This window comes from Gorilla gorilla, chromosome 23, assembly GCF_029281585.2.
Source record: "Gorilla gorilla gorilla isolate KB3781 chromosome 23, NHGRI_mGorGor1-v2.1_pri, whole genome shotgun sequence".
NCBI classification, from domain to species: domain Eukaryota; kingdom Metazoa; phylum Chordata; class Mammalia; order Primates; family Hominidae; genus Gorilla; species Gorilla gorilla.
Window position 1 is genome coordinate 40,988,790 of NC_086018.1, and position 23,902 is coordinate 41,012,691.

General features: G+C 48.8%; 1 protein-coding gene across 3 annotated transcripts in view; it reads right to left on the minus strand.

Annotated features, from left to right (window-relative positions):
• PACSIN2 (protein kinase C and casein kinase substrate in neurons 2) overlaps positions 1-19,796 on the minus strand; it is a 142,676-nt gene extending 122,880 nt beyond the window's left edge. Inside the window, exon 1 of one of the 3 annotated variants that reach the window (XM_019018504.4) lies at positions 19,629-19,796. The gene's annotated coding sequence lies outside the window, so the exon portion shown is untranslated. The remainder of the gene's footprint in view (positions 1-19,628) is intronic. The other 2 variants (XM_004063594.5, XM_063704848.1) reach the window with 2 other exon arrangements.
• Positions 19,797-23,902: the final 4,106 nt, after the last annotated feature.

Consider the following 23,902-nt stretch of genomic DNA (forward strand, 5'->3'; position numbering starts at 1 on the left):
ATGTTTCACAATAACTCCAGAGGAGGAGCTCTGCTTCTGACATGAAGTGTGGCAAGCCTTAGAAGGAAGCAGAGCTACAAAGTTATTCAATGCAAATATTTAAAGAACAGGCTGCTTTTGGTGCCAGGAGGACGGCAGCTGGCAAACCTCCAGTCAGAATAAAGGTTCTGCTTGGTTGGGACTGAGTCAGGATGACAAATGTTGTTTCACTGCACCCTCCGTCCACTGAGGAGACAAGGTTTTTTAAAGCAACTTTTCAGGAAGTTACTCTGTCCATTGGGCAGGACCTTAAAAGTCACAGCAAGAGAGCAAGTGTCTGGTGTGGAAAAACCAGAGTGCATATACAACTACTCAGTCAAGAACTAAATGTGCATTTCCAATGTCATTCACGCGGCAATTATTTGGAAATAAGGATGGGATCATGCAATTTTGCCAACAGTAAATATACAGATTTGGTAACCTCAAGTGCCTATAATGTCCACCAGACAGAGGCCTTAAAGCACATTCCACCCACGTTTTCCTCCTTGAGAAAGGCAATTTGATTGTTAAAAGAAACAGTGGCCAGGCACAGTGACCCACACCTGTAATCCCAGCGCTCTGGGAAGCCAGGACAGGAGGATCACTTGAAGCCAGGAGTTCAAGACCAGCCTGGGCAACACAGTGAGACCTGCCCCCTTCCCCAGTCTCCAGAAAAAGTTAAAAATTAGCCAGGTATTGGCTGGGCGCGGTGGCTCACGCCTGTAATCCCAGCACTTTGGGAGGCCGAAGTGGGCGGATCACAAGGTCAGGAGATCAAGACCATCCTGGCTAACATCGTGAAACCCCGTCTTTACTGAAAATACAAAAAATTAGCTTGGCGTGGTGGTGGGCGCCTGTAGTCCCAGCTACTTGGGAGGCTGAGGTAGGAGAACGGCTTGAACCTGGGAGGCGGAGCTTGCAATGAGCTGAGATCGCACCACTGCACTCCAGGCTGGGCGACAGAGCGAGACTCCATCTCAAAAAAAAATAAAATAAAATTAGCCAGGTATGACACCGGGCGCGGTGGCTCACGCCTGTAATCCTAGCACTTTGGGAGGCCGAGATGGGTGGATCACAAGGTCAGGAATTCAAGACCAGCCTGGCCAAGATGCTGAAACCCCATCACTACCAAAAATACAAAAATTAGCTGGGCATGGTGGCACATGCCCGTAATCCCAGCTACTCGGAAGGCTGAGGCAGGAGAATCGCCTGAACCCAGGCAGCAAAGGTTGCAGTGAGCCAAGATCGAGCCACTGCACTCCAGCCTGGGTGACAGAGCAAGACTCTGCCTCAAAAAAAAAAAAAAAAAAAAAATTGGCCAGGTATGATGGCACACACTTGTAGTTTGGGAGGCTGAGGTGAGACGATCATTAAGCCCTGGAGTTGGGAGGCTGCAGTGGGCCACAATCACACCACTACACTCCAGCCTGGGTGACAGAGTGAGGCCCTGTCTCAATCAGGGGGAAAAAAAGCAGAGAATAGAGACGGTCCAGGCCAAAATGGATACACTGAATGTTTTGTTGGTATTTCTGATGGTGTCCTCAGGCCTGGCTTACTGAGTTCTACAGCCTCAAGCTGCATGCTGATCAAAACCACACATCACATTTCCTAGGTATGAGGCCTAGGCCCAGCTTTCTCACTTGCAAAACAAAGTTGTCATGAGAATAAGTGTAATCACGCAAGGAAAAATAGGACACCTGGCACAAAATGAGCCTCAATAAACATTAAATTTTTTTTAAATAATTCTGATAACGATTGTGAAGTCAGAAACCAGTTCAGGGAAGTGAAGGCTAGAAGGGGGTTGGGAGGTTGGCAACAAGCAGAGCCCTGGCAGGAGGGGATGAGGCCTGGACCCTCCCGCCCACTGAGGCTGGCCTTCCCTCCACACCAGGCTGGGGGTGTTTAATCACGCTCTGCCTCCTCTGACCAGAATGTAAGATCATGGACTACGTTGTTCCTGTTGTAACTCCAGTGCCTAAAACCATGCCTAGCACATGGCAGGCGTTCAAAAATTTGCTGAATACATAAATGGGGATTTAGCCAGGCACAGTGGCTCACACCTGTAATCCCAGGACTTTGGGAGGCAGAGGGGGGCGGATCACAAGGTCAGGAGATTGAGACCATCCTGGCTAACATGGTAAAACCCCGTCTCTACTAAAAATAGAAAAAATTAGCCAGGCGTGGTGGCAGGCGCCTGTAGTCCCAGCTACCTGGGAGGCTGAGGCAGGAGAATCGCTTGAACCCGGGAGGCAGAGGTTGCAGTGAGCTGAGATGGCACCACTGCACTCCAGCCTGGGCGACAGCGAGACTCCGTCTCAAAAAAAAAAACAATAAATAATAAATAAATAAATAAAAATGAACGGGGATTTATGAATACATTGAATTGCATGCAAAAATGTCTGAGTCCATTTCTAGGGGGAAAGAATCTATTTGCATGAAATTCTCATGTAAATGTAAGATCCAAATACAGGTCAACAAAAATTAGCCAGGCATGGTGGCGCATGCCTGTGGTCCCAGCTATTACTTCACTCGGGAGGCAGAGTGAGGCAGGAGAATCATCTGAACCCGTGAGGTGGAGGATGCAGTGAGCTGAGATCACACCACTGCACCCCAGCCTGGGCGACAGGGCAAGACTCTGTCTCAAAAAACAAACAAACAAAAATACAAGTGAAGAAACATTGCTGAGTTCCACCTATGTGTCTCAGAACACCAATGACCACCGTTAGGTGAGCAAGGCAGTAAAATTACAGAGCAAAATCTAACAGGCCAGAGCTTTCCTGGAAAAGAGGTTTCTCAGGAGCCAGCCCCAAACATATCCAAGGGCAGTTACCAGACTTTAAGTCTGAGGTTTGGATTTGAGAATTAACTTTGAAGCTAGAGCCAACCCCAGGTTAAGGAGGGAGCAGAAGGAAATACAGGAAGTTGATGAATAAAAACAGAAAGTCTTTGGTACCATGACAGTGAGACACATCAATGCTCCCAGAGAACCTGGGGACCCAGCAAAATTCCTTCAGGGACCGTGGATATAGGAACCTTCTTTGCTGCTGCAGGGATTTCAGATATTCTCCCAGTCTGAACCTGGTTTGGATTCTGGGCTCCCAACCTTGCTTCCAGTTTATAACTCAACCCAGCCACACTGGCCTCCATCTCCCCAACATGCCCTGACGCATGACTCGCACAGATGCCAGACAGACAGAAGGGCAGACACCAAAACACAAAGCAAGAAAAGGGCAACAATAAACTTTTTCTGAACTTAAGCCTTTTAAATATCAATAAGGTTGCTAGATCCCTAAATAATAGTATTTTTCACATTCAATGATTCAGAAACTCCAGATGACAAAAGGCTACTGTAAATTCAAGTTTTAAAGTAAACTGGTATTTTGTTAATCATAATCACAGCATCATTTATATATAGTAATGATACAAACAGGAGGCAGAAGGGCAGGGTCCCTGGTGAGAGCCCCACCCTCAAGCCTGGACCCAAGGCCCTAAATGAGAACAAGCATTCCTGTTTTCGCACCCAAATGTTGCCTTTCAGCCCACCATGTCCCCCTATCATCCTGTGCCCATACAAAACCCCAAACCCCAGACTCCAGGAGCAGAAGAGTGGCAGAGGAGAGAAGAGAGGAAGTCGAGAGGAGTTGAGCTGGGGGCAGTTGAAGAGGAGATCGGCTGCAGAATGGCCAAACTCCAGGAAAAGATCACCTTCCCACTCCATCCCATCTCCAGCTCCCCATCCTGCTGAGAGCCACCTCCATCACTCAATAAAATCCCGCATTCACCATCCTTCAAGTCCATGTGACCTGATTCTTCCTGGATGCCAGACAATTCGGGATGCTGAACCCAAAAAGGCTGTCACACTGACTCTTAAGCCATTTAACACTTCAGCCGTCCTCGGACAGGAGGGCTAAAAGAGCATTGTAACAACCCTAGACACTGCTGTGGGGCCGGAGCCCAAAAGTGCTCGCCTCGGCCCCTGTACTTGCTCACCTGCATGCTCCCCGTCCTGTAAGTGGTTTAAGCAAACCAGCCACACCCCTGTCCCAAGTACCTCGAAGGGGTCCAGGGAACTCTGCCATTTCAGTAACATATAAATGTCTAATGTGTGTGTGTATGTGTGTGTATGGAGGCATTAAAAAATCTGTCTACAGGCCAGGCGTGGTGGCTCATGCCTCTAATCCCAGCACTTTGGGAGGCCAAGGCCAGTGGATCACCTGAGGTTGGGAATTCAAGACCAGCCTGACCAAGATGGAGAAACCCTGTCTCTACTAAAAACACAAAATTAGCCCAGCGTGGTGGTACATGCCTGTAATCCCAGCTACTCGGGAGGCTGTAGAAGAGAATCGCTTGAACCCGGGACGCGGAGGTTGCCGTGAGACAAGATCATGCCATTGCACTCCAGCCTGGGCAACAAGAATGAAACTACGTCTCAAAAAAAAAAAAAAATGCTGTCTACAGACTATGCCTGGTGGGCACAGGACTGATGGAGCAGTCCCCTGGCAGTCACTCCCTAACTTGCTGGGGAGACAGGGCCACTGTGGGGGACCACCAGTGCTTTGAAGAGAGAACCCTGAGACAGACCCAGATGTGAAGATATATTAAGCTTCTCTGAGCCTATTTCCTCAACTGTAAAGTGGGAATCAAAGAGTCCCAAGGCAAGATGGTTGGCAGGCTCAGAGGCACCGATGGCTGTGCTACAATGGAGTTCTCTAAGGGCAATGCCATCACAAGTGCAGGGCACACATTCACGCATCCCATCTGCACAACAATCCTATCATGATACCCATTTCAAAGGTGAGGTAGGTATCACAACCAATCTCAGAGCTGGGATTCAAGCCCAGGCAATCTGGTTGCGGAGCTCCTTACTAATAACAGCTCACTGCAGGCACTTGTAGCCCCAATGGACGGGGCCAGCCCAAGACCAAAACATGCCAGAGGCTTCTCCCTGAACCTCTGCTCCAGACAGAGGCCCTCCTATGGAGAAAAGCAACCCAGGTTCCAGGTCAGGACCCCAAAAGCCAGCCATCCTGGACAGCAGGATGCACAGGGAGTGAGGAGCAGGGCTTTGCAGCCTTTGTGGGGACTGGTAATTTGCCAACTCTACCCCAAGGAGAGAACTCCCCTCTCCCACCTGGTAACCCCATGAGTTCCCAATGGACTGAGTTTGTCTCCACCTCCACCAATCACACTGCTAACATGAGGCTTTTGGAGGGTTTGGAGGATTGGAGGAGGTTTCTCTCTCTACTCACCTCTTTACTTACTAGTAAGAGCTCATGTTATGTTAAACTATTTCTAAATTTTGTGAACCTGCAAGTTCCTAGTAGAGGCAGCAGAGAGAAAAGCATGGGTCCAAAATAGCAATTCTGGAAATGAGCGTACACCCAAAAAACTTTAAGGAAGGTGACTTGTCTGAGCTATAAGGGGAGGTGATGAGTCAGCCCCAACCCCCACATCAGCAACTTCAGACTCACATTTGCAAGACTAAGAAGAAAAGAAATAAATCCAAAAGGAAATACAAGAAGCATTAAAGAAAATAACAAAGGATAAAACTGGAATTGATTATATCCTTTCACTCAGTCTTCATAAAAGGAGACATACTGTGTGGCACTGCCGTGATCCAATCACATTGACTTTCTTCCCATGGCTTACAGGTGGTCAGGAGTACCCCTCTGGAGTACTGGAAGGCCCTGCTTTTGCGGGACTCTCAGGCAAGGCCCAGCTCTGGGCCCCAACAAGCACCCCAGGCCTAAAAAGCAGAAGGCACTTGAAAGGAGAGCACAAGCAGCCCTTGGGCCCTGTCCGACCTCAAATAAAACTTAGGCCAAGGGCTGCTAAGGAATCACGTCTTGTGTTACCAAAAATCCAGTCTCGAAATAAATCAGCCCTATCAGTGCATGCCATGCCATGCCATACCACCCACCCAAGTCTAGGGCAGCTGAGCAGGGATTTCTCAGGGAAATAAAATGGGAAGCTCCAAACGACAAAGGGGAGCTAAGAGCATATGGCTCTGGGTTGGAAGTAACCGCCAGCTTAGCTGAAAAGCTCTAAGGATGACCTGGGGCTTCCATCCAGCCCCTGCCAGAACCTTCACCACACACACAACCAACAGCTCAGCCAGTTGCCAAGGCAACAGCAACCTAGACATGTTTAGGCATCTGTAGAAACCAGGGCAAAATACAATTTCCACACTTGTGATAAAAATGCAGCCCCTGAAGCATCACTCTAAAATTTTGTTTTACTGACAGAAGAAGCAGGACTGGGAGGGGAAGCAGGAAGCTGGGCAGCGCCTGGCAGAGCCAGTGCAGTCAGACGAGCCCTGAAGTGTGGGCACAAAAACCTGCCTGTACTTGGGAAGCAAGATACTTGTATGCCTGTGCTGTTTGTGACTGTTTCCTCTTATGTCTACCTTCCTGTGTAGCCAAGTCTCTTCATTTTGTTGTGAACATCAGCTTTTCTTAGCTGGGATAAGAGGAACCAAGAAAAGTAAGCCTTTGCCCACAGTAAGGCAAGAGAACTAAAAGGGAAACAGCCCCTGTGGGGAGAGGGTAGACACGGTGGAGGCATCGCAGGAATTCTAGGGAGGGGACCCAGGGGTAAGCACTAAGGTCGGCTGGCCCGACCACTGCTCCCCACCTGGAGCCCCTCTCTGTCCCTGCTAAGCACCTTGTCCTTTGCAGACCCTGGCAAATGAGCCACCAGGAAAACAGGACACCGCTCAGTCTGAGAGTGAATACCTAAGGGACAGTGGAGGGTAGGAAAGTCAGTCCATGGGGAGGGGACATGGTGACAAGTTCCACAGCAGACCAGAACAGAAAAACAAACAAGCAAACAAGGCGAGCAAGCACCAGTGCTATAAACTTCCCATGTTCCCTTTGAGATGCTTGTCTCTGGAGATGAACAGAGCCAGGAACCCCCATGAGAGCAGCATCTAGAAGCTAGAGATGAACTCTAAAGGACCACACGACCCCCAGGCTGCCTGGCAGAAAGAACCCTGCAGAGTCTTTCCAATATGCATCCCCTAAGTGAGGAAAAGAAAGCTGGAGAAGCTCTGTGAGATGCCTACCACGATGGCTGAGCTGATGCAGGAGTGTGACCAGAAGCACTCACAACCTTGGGAATGTGGAGCGTTAGCTCCAAGGATTAATCATCGAGCAGTAAGGATTTTCTAAAACAGCGTTCCTTGCTCATCAAAGTAAGGCAACCACTTCAAGTAAAATGATATCCAGAAACTTAGGAAGGAAATGTGACTCATTTAAGAAACCCTCACAGAACTTTCTTATCTCACAGATACTTGGAAGTTCTAAAGGCCAAGGCAGGCACTTTAAAGAGAAAGAATCCCCATTTTTTCACCCAAAAAATCAGAAAAATACACTTACAAGCAGCAAGACAGGCTTTCAAAACACTCTTAAGGTGTTCATACCCTTTAATACAATACTTCTATTCTCTGGAATTTATCCCCAGGAACTAATTACACAGATGAAAAAGGATGAAATTATAAACTGCAAATTCATCTACATTAGCAAAAAAGTGGAAATAACCTAAAATGTCCAGCACTAGGGAATGTTTTAATCTCATTACGTCAACAGGATAATATAACCATTAATAATCTTTTTGAAGATGAAGGTAAAACATGGAAAATACTTGAGAAAATATTTAAGTGAATCTGAATAATACAATTATAACAATGTCGGTTATTGAAAAGGAAACAGTGAGGTCAGTTCAAGCTTCAGATCTCTCCCATCTACAAACTGGATGGCCTTGAACTAGGCACCTGATCTCACTACCTACAGCTTCCTCACATTCAAACTAACAACCTCGAAGTGTTGCCTTGAGGCAGGACAGAGACAACGGACCTCTCTTGCCTCTTCTGAAGCTTGGTACAAAGTTGGCAGGGAATAGGTTACTTGATCAAGATACACAAAAACTGCTTTGTGCGTGGAAGGTAAACTACAAAGAGAGTTTTTTACTCAGAACATTGTTTTCTATGTTGAACCTTCAATTTTTAAAAGATTTAAAGAAAGCAAAAAAGAAGTCATTTGACACAAAAGTGATGATTATCCCAAGCATAAAAACAAATATCGGCTGGGCGCGGTGGCTCACGCCTGTAATCCCAGCACTTCGGGAGGCCAAGGCAGGCGGATCATGTCAGGAGATAGAGACCATCCTGGCTAACACGGTGAAACCCCGTCTCTACTAAAAATACAAAAAATTAGCCGGGCATGGTGGCGGGCACCTGTAGTCCCAGCTACTTGGGAGGCTGAGGCAGGAGAATGGTGTGAACCCAGGAGGCGGAGCTTGCAGTGAGCCGAGATCGCGCCACTGCACTCCAGCCTGGGCGACAGAGCAAGACTCCGTCTCAAAATAAAAAAACAACACAAATATCTGCTCTAATATACCTGAGCAAATGCTCTTATGTGATATCACAACGTTGACGAAATGTGAAGACCTTTCGCAATTTTACAAAGTGCAGTGCTCTACAGAAACACAATTTCTTCTCCCTTGTCTACCTGCTCTTTAACAGCATAAGATGCCTTTTAAAATGCATCTGCCAAAGATGACGCACTCCTAAGCCAGGGCCTCTGGAATCTTCCTCCTGTCCCACGTGGGATGCATCATGGGGTGGGTGTACCAGCGAGTCACCCACGGCCTTGACTGCACCCCAGCAGCTCTCCCTTTTGTGCCCTTATCTCCCTGCTGTGTAAATGGTTGTAAACTTTCAGATTATTGAAACCAAGTTAGTTACAGACATAGACCCCGTCTTAAGCAAAGGACACACATAATCTCCCTCATATCTATGTTTCTCAGAGGTGGGGGAGAAAGATTAATTATCTTTTAAAGATGTTCACATCTGAGAGTGATTCACAACTTACTTATTCCAGCCAGCCAGAGGAGGTGAAATGAGTGTGGGCTTCGGCAGGCAGAGCACCAGCTCTGATGGTGACCCTCTGAAGGCCACTTAATCTCTCTGAGCTTAGGTTTACTGATACATCAAGTGGAGAGAACACTATCTGGCTGCAAGAATTAAATGGGCAGGAATGTAAAGCTTCTTGAATGGTCCCTCAGAAACTTCAGAACACGGGGGCCTGTGCAGACAGCCCCTCACCACTGACTCTGCACACTCCACGCACAGCCTCCTTGGTGGCACATGCCCAGTCTCCTTATCTGATGACACATTTGCAGGAGCAAAGGTCGCAATTGCTTAATTAAAGCATCACCACGTGCGAGCTAAGTGGCGAGCAGGCAGCCAGCTCCAGCCAATCAGACAGCTACAGAACCCACTAATAGCGGGCTTGGAGGTCTGTACAGGGAGCACTGCCTGCTCTGTGGTTCCTCTGAAGACCACAATTCATGATCTTGGCACGCTCGGTTGGCGACAACATAATTTAATATAATGAAAGACAAATGCAGTTTAAAATATGAAAATGTTCACAAACTACGGTTTGGGTATCAGTTTACATTAAGAAGATTTCATTTCATTCAATAGGAAACTTCAAAATACACAGTTGATCCTATCTAAAGACCACCCTGCAGGTCCAGGCAGAGGCCCCGTCACAGGCCTCCCTGGGAGCTCTGGGCTTGGGCTCAGAGGCCCATATGGGGTCCTGGCAGGTGGCCTCAGGCAAAACCACTGACCCCTTTAGCTCTGACTCTCTTTCTCCTCTAAACGATGAAAAGGGAAACAAATCAACAAGGCTGTCCTGAAAACAAAATGAGGGCTATGGAAAGCTTCTTGGTAAAATGCAAATGCCTAGACAACCAAGCTCTTTTTATTTATACTTATTTTAATTACAAAGTTATTACTTAAACATTAATCTAAAAGTAAAAGGGCAATGGTACTGTGTGGAAAACAAGGAGAAACTTCCTATAATTCTAAAGCCTTAACTATCACTGCTGCATGTTATCTTAATACAATTTCACACAGGTGAGCAGTGCTCACACGTTTATCATTTGCTTTCTAAGTCCTATTTCCCATCACCTAGGGATAAGCTATCATTACCAGTACTCCCTTCCAATCCTGAGTCACTACGTGTAGTCAAGCAACATCCCTTCACCCCAGGGTCAGGCTTTCTAGAATCCATCACATTAAACTCAGGCAGAGAATTACCAACCCAGAAGAGAGCAAGGCCTCTCTGCATGGCAAGGCTGCCCTCAAAACCCAGGGAGGATATGACCATCATCAGGCCCCTAACCCAACAAAAGGGCCAGGTGCCAACAGCAGCTTACAAAAGGTGGTGGGGAGAAAGACAGGCCCTGTAAGTGCCAGGATATGAGGGGAGTCCATGCAGGGCCAGGGCAGGAGGCCTCACCCACACCAATGACCCGCGACTACACCCGTGACCCCGAGTCACCAAGGAAAGGTCCAAAAAGTTCTGGAAGGATTTTTAAATAGAACTGGATAAAATCACTTTGGGCACTTTAAAGGTATAGTTTGCTGGCAAATTCACTTACGTAGAGTGATAGGAGAGTGACTGAGCACTGTGACCAGGCACACATGCTGGGATCCTGGGGTCCATCACCTCATGCTGCCCCGCCAAAATCCTATGAGGAAGGGCTCTCAGTATCCTGGTGCAAAGGACTGCATGTATGGATCCCCTCAAAATTCATATGCTGAAATTCTACCCCTCAGTTTGATGGCATTAGGAAGTAGGGCCTTTGGAAGCTAATTAGGCAGGGCCCTCATGAATGGGACTAGTGTCCTTACAATTTTTTTTTTTTAGTTTTTGTTGAGATAGGGTCTCACTATGTTACCCAGGCTGGCCATGAACTCCTGGCATCAAGTGATCCTCCTGCCTCAGCCTCCAAAAGTGTTGAGATTACAGGCATAAGCCACTGCACTCAGCCACTCGTGCCTTTATAAAAAGTACCTGAGAGCTCTCTCGCCTTCTTTCTGCCATGTGAAGCTATAAGAAGTCAGCAATCCGCAACATGAAAAAGGACCCTCCTCAGAACCCAACCATGCTGGTACCCTGATCTCAGACTTGCAGCCTACAGAACTGTAAGAAGGAAATTTCTGTTGTTTACAAGCCACTGCATCTTTGTTATAGCAGGCCCAACTGACTAAGACACTCAAGTTTTGGAGACATTGAAGCATTTGACCAAAAGCCACACAGTCACCTAGTGATGGAGCTCGAACCCACACCCAAGGGCTGTATGACTCCAAAACCATGTTCCTAACCTCCAAAACCTTATTGCAAAATTACCTTTCTTCTGCAGGAACTAACAGTGAAAGTGACATATTAACCTCAAGGATCTGTAAGCATAAACCATATGGAAAGAGAAACAGCCAGGCACGGTGGCTCATGCCTGAAATCCCAGCACTTTGGGAGGCAGAGGCAGGCGGGCGATTTGAGGTCAGGAGTTTGAGACCAGCCTGGCCAACATGGTAAAACCCCATCTCTACCAAAAATACAAAAATTAGCCCGGCATGATGGTGCATGCCTATAATCCCAGCTACTTGGGAGGCTGAGGCAGGAGACTCACTGGAACCCGGGAGGTGGAGGTTGCAGTGAGCCGAAATCGCACCATTGTACTCCAGCCTGGCCGACAAGAGCAAAATTCCGTCTCAAAAAAGAAAAAAGAAAGAGAAGCAGAACCCACACAGCTACTGCATTCTCAACCAAACAAGTAAATGCAGGTTAAGAGAATGAGTCAAGGCTGACGCCATTCCCACTGGAAAAGCCCTTCTCATTAGAGTGGAGCCACTGCTTCCTAGGAACACAGATGGCAATCCTTGAGACTCCCAGAGACAGAGGTGACCTTTGTGAAACTGAGTCACCTGAATCACCCCTCCCCCATCTGCATCCCTGACTTCTCAACTGACATCTTGCTTCTCTGAAGATCTTCATCCCAGTATTTTAAATACCCAGAAACTGCTCCCCAGTGAACTGTCCTCCAGGAGAATATAAGGCAGGTCATAACCTGGAGCCTTCCCTGCCCCCAACAGCCCCCTCACACACACCCCTTGTTCTTTTCTTTTCTTTTTTTTTTTTTTTTTTTTTTGAGACAGTCTCGCTCTGTCACCCAGGCTGGAATGAAGTGGCACTATCTTGGCTCACTGCAATCTCTGCCCCCAGGTTCAAGCGATTCTCCTGCCTCAGCCTCCCGAGTACCTGGGTTCACAGTCACAAACCACCACGCTCAGCTAATTTTTGTACTTTTAGTAGAGACAGGGTTTTGCTATGTTGGCCAGGCTGGTCTCAAACTCCTGGCCTCAAGTGATCCGCCCACCTCAGCTTCCCAAAGTGTTGGGATTACAGGCGTGAGCCCTCTCTCCCAGCCACTCCTTGTTCTTCAGAGCTCTGTAGCTCTGCCCAGAATGGTCCTTCACGTCAGCCCCACCTGGAGAGCACCTGTGGCTCTGGCACAATCCCTCCCAAGTCACTTCCCTGAAGGTCAGCTCTCTGCAGTGTCCTGAGACAGTCAGACCCACCCTCCTCTGTCGTGCAGTACTTTGTACACACTACTATCTGGTACGGCCACAATGAAACGAGAAGTTTCCAGGCCTGCTGCCTATACTGAGCTGCCTTTACAGAGCAGCCATCATCTTTATCTCAGGATTCCAGAGCTGCAGGCAGAGCCAGGGGCACCAGACACGCAGTGGCCAGGACCACTCCCTCTGACCTACCCTGACTGTTGCCTTCCACCCACAGATGTTCCCTCCACAAGAGCCACTGAGATATCCTCCAAACACTCTCAGTCCAGGGAGTGAAATGAAAATAAAAAGCAGGTACTTCCACGGGCAGCTTAATGAAGTGCCCCAGCTGGCTGCAACTCTATCAATAGTCACATCACACATGATATAACAGGAAGACAGGTGGATTCTCCACACACACTCCACATTGAGTGATGCCTGCTGTGTGCAGTACTATCAGCTTCCATGTCTGAGTATTCAAAACAGCTTTCAGAAATACATCAGAAGTATTCTTTTAAAAAATAAAAATAAAAAACATCTTTATTATGATTATTTTCATCAGAAATAAGCCACCTAACATCTGTGAGGCTCTAAAATTCAGTGGTCTTCTTTTTTTTTTTGAGACAGAGTCTCACTGTCGCCCAGGCTGGAGTGCAGTGGCACAATCTCGGCTCACTGCAACCTCCGCCTCCTGGGTTCAAGCCATTCGCCTGCCTCAGCCTCCCCAGTAGCTGGCATTACAGGCACGCACCACCACGACCAGCTAGTTTTTGTATTTTTAGTAGAGATGGGGTTTCACCATATTGGCCAGGCTGGTCTCAAACTCCTGACCTTGTGATCTGCCCACCTCGGCTTCCCAAAGTGCTGGAATTACAGGCGTGAGCCACCACGCCCGGCCTAAGTTCAGTGTTCTTTTACATATATGAGCTCTTTATATAGCTGAGAATGTGTACTCTTTCAATAAACCAAAAAAATTAGTCCATAAAATGTTAGGAATCTAGCCAGAAGGCCACAAGAAGCCACTGTTGGACAGTCCTGGCCACTGGCACAATCCACACCCAACTTTCAAACCCACCCAGCGGCTCTGGGCCCAGGGAGGGGCCTCCTAGACTGCAGAAAGCATCTCATCTGTGAGGACATACTTGGATAGGACAAGTCAGACATTTGGAATTTTTACTTAACATTTATTTCACAACTTTCTCAAGTGCTAAGCAACTGAGAAGTAGTCATTTTAATGTACTCTTTCATCAATAAGCATTAAATAAGTCTGCTCAAAACACTCAAGCCCTACAAACTGTCCCTATGAAAAATGTGGCAAGAAAAAATAACGAAAACAAATAAGTAGCCTTTTCACATACAGAAAGGTGTTTAGTGATCCAAATTCAGAGAGAAAAACAGTCCTTTCCGGCAGATGAACAAATAGTTTCCTCTATGAGTGACACATTCTGGGATATTTGAACTGCCAAACATAACTCATAATGACAACCACCAAGGAAGCAAAGCCTAATGGAAAAGCCCCAGGATGGCAACCAGGAGCCCCAGTTCTGGTCCCAGGACGGCCTCCGGCTGTTTGCTCCATCAACATGCTGACCAAGCCTGGCCCACTTTCTTCATCACAGGAAGGAATATCTATTGTCACCTGTACCACTCAGAAATGTTTTGAGGACAAAAGAATGAGAGATGAAAGTGCTTTGGAATGTGCATCTTCTATAAATACAAGTAATCATTATTATTAGCTCAAAGATGACCAGGAAAATAGGATTACAGAATATCATAGGTGAGAGGGAGCTTAGAGATGGAATAATCCAGTTCTTAATCTGGGTCCAGGCCTATGAAGCTGTCCCTCTTCGTGGGAAGGGGTCACAGTTGCTATCAGATTTGCAAAAGGTGAAGGTCCTCTAAGTCCTTCATTTTACAAATATGAAAACTGAGACCTGGAGTTCTGTGCTGATTGTCCCAGACCTCAGGGTTGGTCAGGGAAAGGCTGGACAAGAGCCCAAGGCTCCTAGTCTCCATCCACGCTCCTCCCCCTCTGTCATCTCATATTCTTGGGAGGAAAAATAATCATATAAATTTTATCTGGCCACAGAATATGTACTATAAACCACCACACATGCACTTTCCAAAGGTACAGCAAAATCTCTAGCCTTATTTATCATTTTTAAGGCTTCTTGCGAGGTCTTTGATAGTTGAGACATCATTTTATTTTTTCTAATTTTTTTTTTTTTTTTGAGACAGAGTCTTGCTCTGTCACCCAAGGCTGGAGTGCAGTGGCACAATCTCGGCTCACTGCAGCCTCTGCCTCCCGGGTTCTAGTGATTCTCCTGCCTCAGCCTCCCGAGTAGCTGGGATTATAGGCGCACGCCACCATACCCGACTAATTTTTGTATTTTTAGCAGAGACGGGGTTTCACCATGTTGGCCAGGCTGGTCTCGAACTCCTGACCTGAAGTGATCTGCTCCTTTACTTCCCATAGTGCTGGGATTACAGGCGTGAGCCACAGCGCCCAGCCCCATTTTATTATTTCTATATTCTCATCTCCGTCTAGTTCAGTGCCTAAAATCAAGAAACATGCAAATGATTTTTTTAGGATTGAAAATAGGCTGGGTGCGGTAGCTCACACCTGTAATCCTAGCACTTTGGGAACCCGAGATGGGAGGATCACTTGAGGCCAGGGGTTTGAGACCAGCCTGGCAAACATGGCGGAATCCCAACTCTGTTTAAAAATACATATATATACATATATATATATATTTTTTTTTTAATTGAAAATAAAAAAGACCGGCCGGGCACGGTGGCTCACACCTGTAATCCCAGCACTTTGGGAGGCAGAGGCGGGCAGATCACGAAGGTCAGGAGATCAAGACCATCCTGGCTAACATGGTGAAACCCCGTCTCTACTAAAAATACAAAACATTAGCCAAGTGTGGCGGCGGGCGCCTGTAGTCCCAGCTACTTGGGAGGCTGAGGGAGAAGAATGGCATGAACCCGGGAGGCGGAGCCTGCAGTGAGCCAAGATCACGCCACAGTGCACTTCCAGCCTGGGCAACAAAGCGAGACTCCGTCTCAACAAAAAAAGAAAAAAAAAAAAGACAAGAAAGGAAAAGAAAAAAGACCTTATTCTAGGAAACAAGAAAGACTCTATGGTGCTTTAAGTTTTATTAAGCAAACAGATGAACATGCATTTATGGGAATAAGCACAATTCAATAGGTAACTTAAGGAAAGGTGGTTTTTATTTGTTTTATGTGTGCTTTTCATCAAAATGTCAAAACTTGTGCTCTTTGGTGGCCACTGTCCCTCAAGTAGTTACCTTTGGAACTGCAGAGATACCAAAAAATGATGTATTGTGCAGAATAATTTGAGAATTCTTTGAAGCCTGTCTCCAGTCCACAGACAGAGCATACTCATCTGAACACTAAAATTCTGCAGAAATTCCTACAAAACTATCCCAAGAACCACCACTGGGACGCATCTGGAGTCTGTCTGGGGCAGGGACGAATGATACTTTCTGGTATGTGAGGGATCAGTGCCCTGGCCATAAGGAAAGACTCTACCTGTGGAATGCAAACTGACTTCGTAACTAAGGCATTGCTGCACTGCCCTCAGGTATGCAGCTACCATTCCAAACAACCTAACTGGAAAAAAACTAAGCCAGCACTATTGCTCACATGAATGTGGTCATTAATCGCATAATCTACAGGGCGGCCTCCACAAAGCTGCCATTACAATCTGATGGCAGATAAAGCAGGCCCGAGTCAGCTGGGAGGTTCACATGAAGGTGGCCAGAGAGCATCTGGTAAATGCCACTGCGAACTCTAAACACAAGGTGCCATCACTATTATTAAAGAAACTTTTCGATCTGTTTGATATTCCACAACATCCGGAATCATCCACTGATAACCCCTTCAGAATCAGTAAGCCTGAGCATGACGCCCTTAACACAGCACAGACTTTCAAGGTATAGAGAAGAAACAAAAGGCAAGGACATCTGCGAGGCCGAGGCGGGCAGATCACTGGAGGTCAGGAGTTCCAGATCAGCCTGGCCAACACTGTGAAACCCCATCTCTATTAAAAATACAAAAACTAACCAGGCAAGGTGGCAGGCGCCTGTAATCCCAGCACTTTGGGAGGCTGAGGTGGGCAGATCACCTGAGGTCAGGAGTTCCAGATCAGCCTGGCCAACATGGTAAAACCCCATCTCTATTAAAAATACAAAAACTAGCCAGGCGTGGTGGTGGATGCCTGTAGTCCCAGTTACTCAGGAGGCTAAGGCAGGGGAATCACTTGAACCTGGGAGGCAGGGGTTACAGTGAGCTGAGATCGCACCACTGCCTCCAGCCCGGGTGACAGAGCGAGACTCTGTCTCAAAATAAATACATACATACATACATACATACATACATACATACAAAAACTAGCCAGGCAAGGTGGCAGGCGCCTGTAATCCCAGCTACTGAGGAGGCTGAGGCAGAGGAATCATTTGAACCTGGGCAGAGACTCTCTCTCTCAAAAAAAAAAAAAAAAAAGCAAGGACAAATGCCCCTCTGCTCCCATTCCAGAAATGCCTGGCCATCAGAGATGTGGATGGGTATCCAGGATTAGGGAAAAGTTGATGTTATCTCCCTGCAGAATGCTATGTTGGTGGAAATCCAGAATTTTTTTTAAATATATGCATACTTTTAGATTTATTTATTTTTAAACAGAGTCTCACTCTGTCACCCAGGCTAGAGTGCAGTGGCGTGATCTCAGTGCACTGCAACTTCCATCTCCCGGGTTCAAGCAATTATCATGCCACAGCCTCCCAAGTAGCTGAGACTGAGATTACACGTGTGCACCACTATGCCAGACTAATTTTTTTTTTTTTTTTGAAACAGGAGTTTTGCTCTTGTTGCCTAGGCTGGAGTGCAACGGCCGGATCTTGGCTCACCGCAACCTCCGCCTCCTGGGTTCAAGCAATTCTCCTTCTTCAGCCTCCCAAGTAGCTGGGATTACAGGTATGAGCACCACCACACCCAGCTAATTTTGTATTTTTAGTAGACATGGGGTTTCTCCATGTTGGTCAAGCTGGTCTCGAACTCCCGACCTCTGGTGATCCGCCCGCCTCGGCCTCCCAAAGTGCTGGGATTACAGGTGTGAGCCACCACGCCCGGCCTTGATTTTTGTATCTTTAGCAGAGACGGGGTTTCACCATGTTGGCTAGGCTGGTCTCTAAGTTCTGACCTCAGGTGATCTGCCCGCCTCAGCCTTCCAAAGTGCTGGGATCCCAGGCGTGAGCCACCCCGCCCAGCCTAGATTATTTAAATATCACATCACAACTTCATACACATTTGAGATTAAAAGTGATAAAGTTCCAAGTCCCAAAGCAGCACGAGCTAAGGATACCATTTCCATTCAAATGAGTTGTTATTCTTCTCCCAAAAAGTGGATAAAGAGTGCAGACTTAATCACCCATCTACTTCTCTGTGTTATGTTACTTTCCCAAGTAATAAATATCACCAGCCTAATGGCCACTTTCTTTAAAGCTTTAAGACTATTGTCAAAAGAAAAACACACCAATGTTTTTGATGTAGTGGCCTCATATCTCAACCAGCATAACCTCACCAAGGAGGCTACCAAACTCTAGAATTAAGTTTAAGTCCACACAAGTGAAAGTTCTCCAGGTGAATCAAGAGAGATCCAAGTTGCACTGGCACAGCTTCAATGTCTCCATGAGGAGGCTGCATGCAGGCAGGCTCATGAATCAAGTGGAACGACAACATCTTGGGCAAGAACAGGAGGGCTGGCATTCAACACTGCCCGCCTGGTCGGTTCCCTTGCCCTGGGCTCCAACCTGGCAATCCCAGGAGGGTTAAAACAGAACTTCAGCACACGGGAATAACTGCAGAGGAAGGCACCGAAAAGGAGGGAAGGAAGAAGGTGTGAGCTCACCATCTGCAGCTGAGGTTCAAACTCTTTGAGCTGGTTTCCTGATTTTCATCAAGACAGCCAGGCAGTATTTGGTAAACAGTGTACCAAGTAGCCCTGGAGACTCTGAGCAGCCTACCCCTTAACCACAAAAACACCGGACAGGCGGAGGGAAAAAGAGAAGACAGGATCCAGGAACGGTGAACACACCCAGCCAAAGGCCACCTTCCCTCAGGCACCCAAGCCAAGAGTGGCATCCCCAGGTCCTGTTATACGTCAAAGGCTGCAGCCGTGTGGGCCCCAAAGCAATAGCACAACTTGCTCCCCTGACCAACCAACTCCTTCTGAAAAGAAAATCGACCTTCTCTGATGGAGCCGAAACCCAATGAATCAATGAAATTCAACAGCAGCAGTAATCACTACCTCTCCAATCGCGGACCTCTCAGGATGCCTGGCCAGGCTTGAAAGCCCTAGAGGAGTAAGGGAGTTCGGATTTCTGATTCAGTGAGTCTGGGGAAACTCCGAGGAGGGTCACAAGGGCAAACCCCCCCGGCCTCTCCTGCTTGGCCCCAGCCCTAGGACGTGCTGCGGTAAGGGCTTTGCTCCCCCCGCCCTCCTCAGACACAGACACACACACACACACACACAGAGCTGGGACACGGAGGGTGGGAAGGAAGGAAATGGAGGCCGTTCATCAAAGCGCCCCAAATCAGCGCACCCGCGTGTATCCTGCGTCGCCCCCCAGGCCACCCCAGGACTAAGCCCTGCCCTCTCACCGGCGCGTCCCAGCCACGCCTCCCCTCCAGCGTTGCTCCGGCACCCTCGCCTAACTTCTGCACGTCTCGGATTCCCAGCTTTCTCCCAAATCGCGTCCCTCCAAAAGTCGCCCCAGCTCCCCCTTCTGCAGCTGTCTACACCTCCCCCATTCCATTAGCAGCTCTTAACCCCCGACGGCCCTGCTCCTGCACTTCCCTCTCCGGCAGGCCCCGGACCCCGGAAAACTGCCCCGCTCCCACAGCGCCGCCCCCATGGGCCCCCGCCCCTTCCCCGAGCCGACCTCACTCGCCCTCGTCCTCCCCAGGATGTCTTCTCCAGGCGCCCCCCGGGCCCCGAGCACTCGCCCCCTCCCACAGAGACAGGAAGTTCCGCGCGGCCCGACCCGCTTCCCTCAGGGCGCGGAGCTCGGCGCGGCGGCCCTGACGGGGCGCGGGCCCGGCCGCGGACCAGCGCCCCCGCGTCCCGCCCGCGGCGCCCCAACCGTCGCCGCGACCCCTGACCTCGGCGGCCACTCACCTCCCAATCCGTCGCACACTCCGTTCAGGCTGCCACGGCGTCTCCAGACCCAGCTCCGGCCAGGCTCCCGCTCCCGCTTTTGCTCCGGCAGCAATGCCCAGCCCTGCCCAGACCCCTGCGGCTGCTTCTGCCGCCAGCCGCGACCGCACCGCCCTCGCCGCTCCCGCTGGGCTCTGTCCATTGGCTACCGGACACCGAGCCCCGCCCCACAGCCTCCCCGGCGCCCCCGATTGGGCCAGATGAGTAGAGCGGCGGCTCACCCCGCGTGAGGACGAGGGAATGCCCCAGGACGCGCACTGGTGACTTCTCCTGTCAATCAAAGGGGGAGTGCCTATTTAATGGGCTGCGAAGGTGGCGCAGATTACTCTCCCAAAGCCGCTCGTGGGTGGTGGTCGTTGAGACGCGCTTCCCGGGGCTGGAGTTTTGCGGTTTCGTCGGCATCCAGGGGTAAGAGGGCGCGGCAGGGCAGCACCGCACCTGACCGGAAGTTCAGGGAAGGTAATCCTACAGTCTTTCAGAAAGTTTCCTCTCCCAAGGGACTCAAAGAAGCTAATGTCGTTAGGAGCTCCTCCGACTTGCGCCAAAAGCGTCATTCCACGTGGACCCGCTTAGTTTAAACGGGGGGTTGGGGGGGCGTATGTTGCTGCTCTCTCTAATAAAATATATTTGGATGGCAAGGCACCAGGCAATGCACACGCATTCTTTCCAATTCTCACAATCACCTTGCATGATAGGGTATTAGCCCCGTTCTGCAGAGGGAAATACTCTTGAAGGAAAATGGAGAGCACTTCCTGAGCACTGTCCTAGGCACTGTCCAAGCGCTGCTTCATGTCATCCAGGTGGAGAGGATGGCGAGAGGACCCCTAGGTGAGGGGTGAGCCAGGTAACTTGCTGGGGGTGATGTGGAGTAAAGAGAGTAAATGGCAGACCAGGATTAGAAACCCAGGTCAGCCCAACCCTTGAGAATAATAATGATGACTGTGCAGCACTATGGGAAAATGCTTAAACTAAAACGTTAAAAGAAAAAGCCAGATAGAGCCAGGCATGGTGACATGCACCTGGAATCCCAGCTTCTTGGGACGCTGAGGCAGGAGAATCGCTTCAGCCCAGGAGTTTGAGGCCAACCTGGGCCACATAGCAAGACCCAGTTCTCTAAAAAGTAAAATAAAAGAAAATAATAATAAAAGAAAAAGCTAGATACAAAATGGTAGAAACTGTAGAATTGCTGCTACATATAGATAGGGATGAGAAAAGAGTCCACAAAGAAATCTAGTGGTTGTTTACTTTCTAGACTGCTCTGTGGCATTGTCCTTATGACAATAATTGAGAAAGAAACAAAAGAATCAGCCAGGCACGGTGGCTCACGCCTGGAATCCCAGCACTCTGGGAGGCCGAGGCGGGCAGATCACAAGGTCAGGAGTTTGAGACCAGCCTGGCCAACATAGTGAAAGCCTGTCTCTGCTAAAAATATAAAAAATTAGCTGGGTGTGGTGGCATGCGCCTGTAATCCCAGCTACTTGGGAGTCTGAGGCAGGACAATCACTTGAACCTGGGAGGCGGAGGTTGCAGTGAGCCAAGATCACACCACTGTACTCCAGCCCTGGCGACAGTGCGAGACTCCATCTCAAAAAAAAAGAACCAACACACAGTGCCAGGACAAGCCACTGCCAAGAAGTCTCTCCTCGTTCTCCAGGACTGAGCCAACAGGGACCTCTTTGCCACCCACAATACCTCTGGACCATTTGTATAGATAGAACTCAGCCATCAGCTCTCGGCACCTTCATATCTGGGTAAGTTCCGCTTAAATCGCAATTCCATGCCCTATAAAAATACAGAGCCTTGTCGGGCGCTGTGGCTCACGCCTGTAATCCTAGCACTTTGGGAGGCCGAGACGGGCGGATCACGAGGTCAGGAGATCAAGACCATCCTGGCTAACACGGTGAAACCCTGTCTCTACTAAAAATACAAAAAATTAGCCAGGCGTGGTGGCGGGCGCCTGTAGTCCCAGCTACTCGGGAGGCTGAGGCAGGACAATGGCGTGAACCCGGGAGGCGGAGCTTGCAGTGAGCTGATATCGCGCCACTGCACTCCAGCCCGGGCAACAGAGTGAGACTCTGCCTCAAAAAAAAAAAATACAGAGCCTCTCCCAAGTTTTTTGGGGTTTTTGTTTTGGTTTGTTTGAGACAGGGTCTCACTCTGATGCCCAGGCTGGAATGCAGTGGCACAATCATGGCTCACTGCAGCCTTGACCTCCTAGGCTCAAGCCATCCTCCTGCCTCAGCCTCCCAAGTAGCTGCGACCACTGGTGCACACCACCATGCCCAGTTAATTATTTTTAAAAATCTTTGTAGAGATAGAATCTCGCCATGTTGCCCAGGCTGGTCTTGAACTCCTGGGCTCAAGCAATCCTCCTGCCTCATCCTCCCAAAGTGCTGGGATTACAGGCACGAGCCACTGTACGCAGCCTCTCCCAAGGTTTCTGAACAAGTGTCTGTCATCAGGCCTCCTGCTCTTCCACACACCGCATGCTCACTGGTCTCACCATCATCCCCTTATCCAGTTGCACGAATCCCCCTGCACTCCAAGCACTGCTGAGTCTAGCAGGGGTTCCTGAAGACTGGAAGCTGGAGAGAGGCATCAAGCCTGGCACTGCCCAGCAACAAGACAGGATGCCTCGTGAGCCTTTTTGGCTGCCTGGCCCCAGGAGTCACCACCTGGTCACGTGACCCATGCCACACTCTGGCCACTTCACATGCCTTTGGTTTTCTGCACTCTCCCCCTCTTCTTTTCTCTCCTCCTCCTTCTCAAGACAAACACAAAATTCCTTTCCTTGTCTTGCACCTAGCAGCTTGACATCATTGCCTGAACTCTTTGGGCCTTACACCTTCTGTCCTGGCAGCTTATCAGGGTATTCTTCCAAAGATAGCTCCCCGTTGCCACATGTGAGCACCCCAACTTTGTTCCCCACAAACATTTCACAACATTCCATCCAGCCTCCTCCTTCAGTCATATTTGAACAGGCCTGGAGCCCAATCCTGCCTCCACCCCTTTTCAGCCAAGGGGCCTTGGGCCAGTCACTGCAGCTCTCTGCACCTCTGTGTCCCCTCTGTGATATGGGGATTAGGAAGAGCAACAGGGCTGTGGTAAGGAGTCAAAGCATGGAGAGCTGTTCCAGGCACACGGCTGTGAATGCTGTGTCTGAACGGTGGACATGTGGTCATGCCTTGTCAGCTGCTCCTTCCTTCCCCCAAAATGTGACCATTGCCACAGAGTGCCTGGGACTGAGACTGACCGGCTTTAGTTTAGTCCTTTATTAACCATTTCCCACTAAGCAGCCTGGATAAACAGACAGTCTGGGCTAAAACATACTTGCACAGAGAATATCATATTCTCAAAAAATTTAAAACATCCAGATATAGTTGTATTGCTGAAAATACAGTGATACGTGTATTTTCAGTGTGATAAGTACAGTGATTTATGGATTGTACAGTGATACATGTCTTTCAAGAAAAAAAAATCAAAATCAGTTACAGACACTCACTCAATAATTCCAATATTTAGAACGTGCCAGGCAGGGAAGGTGGCTCGGGGTGGACCTGGGTCCTGCTGATGTTCCTGGAAAGATCCGGCAAGGACATAGAGTTTAGAACAGAAGAGGGTGCAGTGGTATTGAAAACAGTGCCGTTTACCTGAGCCAAGATGAGTGGAAGATTACAGAGAGCAAAGATCAGGAGGCAAGAACTCCTCCTGTCCAGGAAGAGAGGAGGGTTCCACTTGGCTGCACTGCAGGCACAAAGAGAAGCCAAAACAAGGCAGTAAGGCAGCCGAGCGGCAAGGAGCTCTGCGGCCCTGGCAAGTGACTTCACTACTCCAGCCCTTGGTTTTCCCTACTGTAAAACGGGGATAATCACAAAACCTAGTGATTGTTAGCTTAGAGAATCTGTGAGGATTTGTGAGTTCGCTCTGCAATATTCAGCATGGGGCCTGGCACAAGTCGTTGTTCAGTGTGTTCAAGGGCCCCTGATTTTGTAAAAGTGCTTCAGGGTATATTCACTTTTTTTATTTTTAATTGTGTCTAAAAGAAAAGCCTGGGCGTGGTGGCTCATGCCTAAAATCCCAGGACTTTGGGAGGCCAAGGCGGGAGCATCACTTGAGTCCAAGAGTTGGAGACCAGCCTGGGCAACATCATGAGATCCTGGTCTCAAAAAAAAAAAAAAAAAATTAGACAGACGTGGTGGTGCAGGTCGGTAGTCCCAGGTACTCAGGAGGCTGAG